The 6,535-nt window shown below is 36.7% G+C and overlaps 1 protein-coding gene across 1 annotated transcript in view; it reads left to right on the top strand.

Annotated features, from left to right (window-relative positions):
* VWA3B (von Willebrand factor A domain containing 3B) overlaps positions 1 to 6,535 on the top strand; it is a 175,609-nt gene that overhangs the window by 118,076 nt on the left and 50,998 nt on the right. The window lies entirely within an intron of this gene.

Here is a 6,535-nt window from a genome sequence, read left to right as displayed (position 1 = left end):
TACTGTTTTCCAAAGTGGCTGTACCAGCTTGCATTCCCACCAACAGTGTAAGAGGGTTCCCCTTTCTCCACATCCTCACCAACATTTGTTGTTTCCTGTTTTGTTAATTTTTGCCATTCTAACTGGTGTAAGGTGGTATCTCATTGTGGTTTTGATTTGTATTTCCCTGATGGCTAGTGATGATGAACATTTTTTCATGTGTCTGTTAGCCATTTGTATGTCTTTTTTGGAGAAGTGTCTGTTCATGTCTTCTGCCCATTTTTTGACTGGGTTTATTAGTTTTTTGAGTGTAGAGTTTGAGAAGTTCTTTATAGATCTTAGATATCAGCCCTTTATCTGTAGTGTCATTTGCAAATATCTTCTCCCATTCCATGGGCTGCCTCTTAGATTTGTTGACTGTTTCCTTTGCTGTGCAGAAGCTTTTTATCTTGATGAAATCCCAAGAGTTCATTTTTGCTTTTGTTTCACTTGCCTTTGGAGACGTGTCTTGAAAGAAGTTGCTGTGGCTGATGTCGAAAAGGTTACTGCCTATGTTCTCCTTTAGGATTTTGATGGATTCCTGTCTCACATTGAGTTCTTTCATCCATTTTGAGTTTATCTTTGTGTATGTTGTAAGGGAATGGTCCAGTTTCATTCTTTTATATGTAGCTGTCCAATTTTCCCAGCACCACTTATTGAAGAGACTGTCTTCTTTCCATTGGAGAGCTTTTCCCTTAAGATCAGGAACACGACAAGGATGCCCACTCTTACCACTGTTGTTCAACATAGTACTAGAAGTCCTAGCCTCAGCAATCAGACAACAAAAAGAAATAAAAGGCATCCAAATTGTCAAAGAAGTAGTCAAACTCTCCCTCTTCGCAGATGACATGATACTTTATGTGGAAAACCCAAAAGACTCCACCCGCAAATTACTAGAACTCATATTCAGCAATGTGGCAGGATACAAAATCAATGCACAGAAATCAGTTGCTTTTCTATACACTAACAATGCAACTGTAGAAAGAGAAATTAAGGGATCAGTTCCATTCACAATAGCAGCAAAAACCGTAAGATACCTAGGAATAAACCTAACTAAAGAGGTAAAGGATCTATACTCTAGAAACTACAGAACACTTATGAAAGAAATTGAGGAAGACACAAAAAGATGGAAAAATATTCCATGCTCATGGATTGGAAGAATAAACATTGTTAAAATGTCTATCCTCCCCAGAGCAATTTACACTTTCAGTGCCAACCCTATTAAAATACCATTGGCATTTTTCAAAGTGCTGGAACAGACAATCCTAAAATTTGTATGGAACCAGAAAAGACCCCAAATCGCCAAGGAAATGTTGAAAAAGAAAAACACGTTGGGCATCACATTGCCTGGACCTCAAGCTATATTACAAAGCTGTGATCACCAAGACAACATGGTATTGGCACAAAAACAAACACATAGACCAATGGAACAGAATAGAGAGCTCAGATATGGACCCTCAACTCTGTGATCAAATAATCTTTGACAAATCAGGAAAAAATATCCAATGGAAAAAAGACAGTCTCTCCAACTCTTTTCTACACACACGCTCATATATATATGTATGTATACATAACATATATTTATACACATATGCAGAACAATTTTAATAATCATAAATGAGGTGATACCATATGGATTTGCCATTTTTATCTTTTATAATTTGTTGTTTATTTTATAAAAATTATCTTTTAAAAATTAAGGTCTTAGGGGCACTTGGGTTGCTCAGTCAGTTAAATGTCCGACTCTTGATCTCAGCTCAGGTCTTACTCTCGGGGTCATGAGTTCAGGCCCCATGTTGGGCTCCATGCTGGGTATGGATCCTACTTTAAAAAAAATTAAGCTGTTAGAGACTTTTACACATGTGTAGATATGGGTCTGTCTCATTCTTACTAGTTTCAAGGTTCTTCCTCATTATTTTATTTCTTAATTGAAGTATAGTTGGCACACCATATTACATTAGTTTTATGTGTACAACAGTGATTCCAACAACTCTATAAGTTATGGTGTGCTTACCACAAGTGTAACATCCTCTGTCACCATCCAATTCTATTATAGTACTGTTCACTGTATTTCCTGTGCTGTACTTGTCATCCCCAGTTCTTTCCCATTCTTAATGGACATTTACATTATATCCTTCTTTTCCATATCACAAACAATCCTGTAACAGATTTCCTTGCACAGAGATTTTTGGGCACATGTACGTGTCTCTTTTGGGGTAGATTCTGTGAAGTGGTGTTGCTAGACCCAAAGGGTGTGCATGTTTAAAATTTTGACAGATGAAATCAAATAACCTTCCAAATAAATTTTACATTTCTACTAGTTACAGCCCCAAGGACAACCTTTTTCCCAAGAGGAACTCTATATAATATTTGTTGATAAGCATTTGTTCTATAAGTGTAGAAATGTTTTGAAAACCCTCAAAATAATATGCAGACGTAAAATCTTATTCAACCTGTCCTCTCTTCACTGGTTCGTATTCTGAAGAAGTAAACAGTAATTTATATAATAATAATATGCATACTCTGAGATTGTTATGGGATTAAAAGAAGTAATGCATGTAATAGTCCATACTCAGCAGGCACTCAGTAAATATTGGCTTTTATTCTAAAAATATTCAACAAATATTACATGCCTACCGTATGCAGGCCCTGAGCTGATCTCTATAGTATAGCCAAATAAGACAACCAATGTTTCTACCCGAACACAGTTTACCATCTCATGGAGGAAATAGCAATTTAAAAAAGTCCTGGTTAAATGCGACAAGTGGGAGGTGCAGAGTGAAGATGCAGGAGAGGCCCCTAAGCCAGTTTCATTTGTCAAAGAAGGCTTCACACTTGGCTGTGAGAGTTAAGACCCAGGGACAGAAAAGGAGTTATGAGGTGAGGAGGTTGGGAGGGATGTCCTAAGCAGTGGGGGAGCAGGTGGGGGAGTTTATGGGTCCAAGAAAGTTTGTTATTCTAAAGAATGTTTTGTGTGACTGGAGGAAGGTGTTAGCACTAGTAAAGGAAGTGCCTTGATTGATTAAGAAGTTGGAATGTCATCCTGAGGACAAGCAAAGGGTTTTTAGCAGAAGATCAAGTTTGGGCTTCAGCAGCAATGTGCAGAATAGTTGGAGAGGTTTGAAGCTGGGAAGGGTAAGAGTCAGTCAGGAGGCGAAGCCTGGATGACTATCACCCAGGTGGCAACAATGGGGGTGGATCCAAGGCTATTTTCAAAGTCAGGTAGATAAGACTAAGCCATGTGGGGCTCAGAGAGAAAAAAATATGGAGTGATTCCCAAGACGGAAAAACTGGAAGAGTAGTGAGGGTTCTGTTCTTTATAAGAACATTCTAGTCTTCTGACCCTAGAAAGCAAAGCCAAGGGATGAGGAGCAACATTTTTCAATTGCATTCCACCATTGGTACTTGTGCTTGGTGACTTTTGTGACAATGTAAATTCTCATCACAGACCTGTGAGTAGGTAACACACCATCCAGCATGCTTACCTTCCTCCATTATTGATAGTTAGAGCACAAATCATGATGATGATGGGAGTATACTGCAGTAAATTCCAACTTCACTCTCAAAGCACGCCTATATCTTTTATTCCTTAACATCTTCTCTGACTGGAAGAGACCCTCACTTAGAAATGGAAAGAATAGTAAGACAATAACCTAAAAATATCTCCTCCTTAGTGGGATGTATAGGTTTTTGAGATTTGGACCTAATGTTTTATGAAAAAGTAGACAAAAAAGTAGAATGGAGCTGAAAAGGAAACCTGAATCTTAACCCACTTCACTGAGAATTTTAATTGACTCTTACTCCTCTGTTCTGTGCCTGGCCACATCTGTCTGGGCCGAATTGTAAAGCAGTGTTTGGCTTTGTCCCCAGCTCTTTGTTTCATTCATGACTTATGTATGGGCTCTTTCTTCTTCTGGAACACAATGCTGTTTTGGTTTTCAGTGTTTCCCGGACCAGCATCAAATCTGTCACCTTGGAAATGAAGTATTGAGCAGAGAGGTTGCCCTAGCAACTCTTCATTACAAGATGCTAACTGGCACTTTTGGTTTCCAATGGACCAGATAATTTTACCTTAGCTCATTCAAAAAGATTAATTCATTGCCAAGTCATATAAAGGATAAAATTGTTTTAGTTATTTGATGAATCTGGAATTCAGAGTTCTTTATTGCCAATTGCTTCAAAGAAAAGTGAAATAATTCAGGAACATTAATCTGTATCATTGGAAATTTACATAATCAGCATCAACATCATGATGTTCTTTAATAACATCCCATCAAGGCTTCCTGCTTTGCCATAATCTGGGTTCATTAGGCACATAACTCTGTGGTCAGATACGCTGGGCTTGCACACTAGCTCCATCATTTACTTCTGACAGGCCATGGCACAATCCCATTAATATAGTACATGATGAGCCCTCATTACTGGGTTTCGAACAAAGCATTTGATATCATCAAAGTATTATATCTAAAAGTTAGAGCAACTTAGTGAAATTGCTATTCATCTTGTCGTTTAGCTGACAAGGAAGTTAGGTGCAAAGAGGTTAGGGATGCTGTTAAGGACAAGCATTTTGTTGCTGTCATATAGTAGCATTGAACATAACGAAATTATGTATTGATAGAAAGGCTTATCTTAATTAAAAATTTAAAAGGACAGTTACTACAAAAGCTATACATATTCACTGTGTATAAAAATTAGGAAATACAGGTAAGTGAAAAAGAAAGAAACAGTAGAGTCATAATTCCACCACTGATGAATCATTTGGTAGTTGTTTGACCAGACCTTTTTCGCTACATATGTATCTTTTGTTCTTTGTTTTTGTTTTACCAAAATGAAGTCAAACTGAATATACAGTTTTGTGCCTTCATTTTTACTCAACAGTCTATGGTGAACATTGTTCCAGATCAACAGATGTTTATCTTCTACAATTACAGTGTTCACTAAATTGAAAAGAACAATCATTTCTTTTCTAAAAGTTTATATGAAAAATGTGGGACATAGACTACTCTGTAGTAAGTAACATATTTTCTTGGGTTTATGAATGATCTTGTTGACACACTCTTCCTTTGCCAGTTAATTCTGTGGTCCTGCTTTCATTTGTTCTTTGGAGACTGGAGATGTTCCAGTTTGAAAGCAGACATTTAAGCTTCTGCACTCAGCAGTTTGTGCATCCGCACTGTCCATAAAGCCACCACATCTGTGTTCAGAGTTACCCATGCAGGATTTGTGCAGCTCTGGCGTTTTCATTACGCACATCCCGTCAGACCTCTCCTTGGCCAATCTGGCAGCAAGCTCTGGGATATTTGTTGGAAGAGCTGATTAAGTTGAAAAAAGTGAAATTGGTGAACTAAGCCAAAGTTGAACAATAAATATATAAACACCAGTTTCATACTGTTTTCTCATTTTCAAAATGTGGGGTTGCTGATAAACACAGAATGTTGTCAGGAGGAACTCTACCTGTAGTATGACTTTTAACAACTAATACCTGTGCATACAGTTCTGTATTCTGCTTCCTTCATTTAGCATTTGTTATGAACATACTCCCTTGTAATGACCATATTTGGATGAATTTTTAATGGTTGCACTAATATTCAATAATATGAACTACTGCAATTTATTTGAATTAGTCCCCCATTAGTGCACAGTTTACTTGGAATTTTAACAAGGCCTATTTACCTATGTCTTTGTTATCACTAAAGAGCAGTACATTAAAAAAAAAACAATTTTGCCAATTGCTGTGTGAAAATGGTATTTCATTTTAATTGTCTGTTCTTTTATTATTTCAGAATAGTTTTCTAATATAAGCTAAATCTCTCAAAATCTTGTTCACTTTATTCATATTTCTAGCAAATACCTCTTAAAAAAATAGCAAAGTTACATTCATCCCATGCCTCAATTACCAAGAATTCAAATTTGGTGGAGTCCAGACTTCATTATGTTTTATAATATAGATAAACATTTTTTGAGCCTTGACCATTATTTTTAATTTATATATAGTTTTAGTTTTTCAAATATTCAATAAATGGTTACTTTGTACATGTATTATGCTAGAAAACTAGTAGGTTTTTTTTGAAAGGAATAAAGAACAGCAGAGTTTGGTAGAAAGAAAAGGCATGTAACAAAACCTGCAACTCAATGTATATATCAATATAGGGACTGAATGAGAAAATATGTAGAGAGTGCTTAATGCTTGGCAGAGAGTAAAGGATAAACACTATTACCATTATTGACAAAACTATTCTTAAATACAGTGGTTGCTTAAAGGTCTAACGGTGGGAAAAATTCTAACAGAATCAACCCAAATTAGCTGTCTATGAATTCTAGCAATTTCTTCTTTCTTTATGGTCGATGACCCTCTCTCCCTCTCTCTTTCTTTCTTTCTGTCTCTCCCCCATTTATCTCTCTCTCTCTCTCTCCCTCCCCCATCTTCCCTCCCTTTCTCATAGTTAAAATCTTTCCCCACAGGGTATGATTATTAATATCAATTTGGTAAGGCTTCTTTAGGTTAATCTCAAGAGAA

This window comes from Leptonychotes weddellii, chromosome 10 (genome assembly GCF_054177405.1).
Source record: "Leptonychotes weddellii isolate Sample4059 chromosome 10, ASM5417740v2, whole genome shotgun sequence".
Lineage (NCBI taxonomy): Eukaryota > Metazoa > Chordata > Mammalia > Carnivora > Phocidae > Leptonychotes > Leptonychotes weddellii.
The sequence above is the reverse complement of the archived record's forward strand: the minus strand, read 5'-3'. Positions and strand labels throughout refer to the sequence as shown.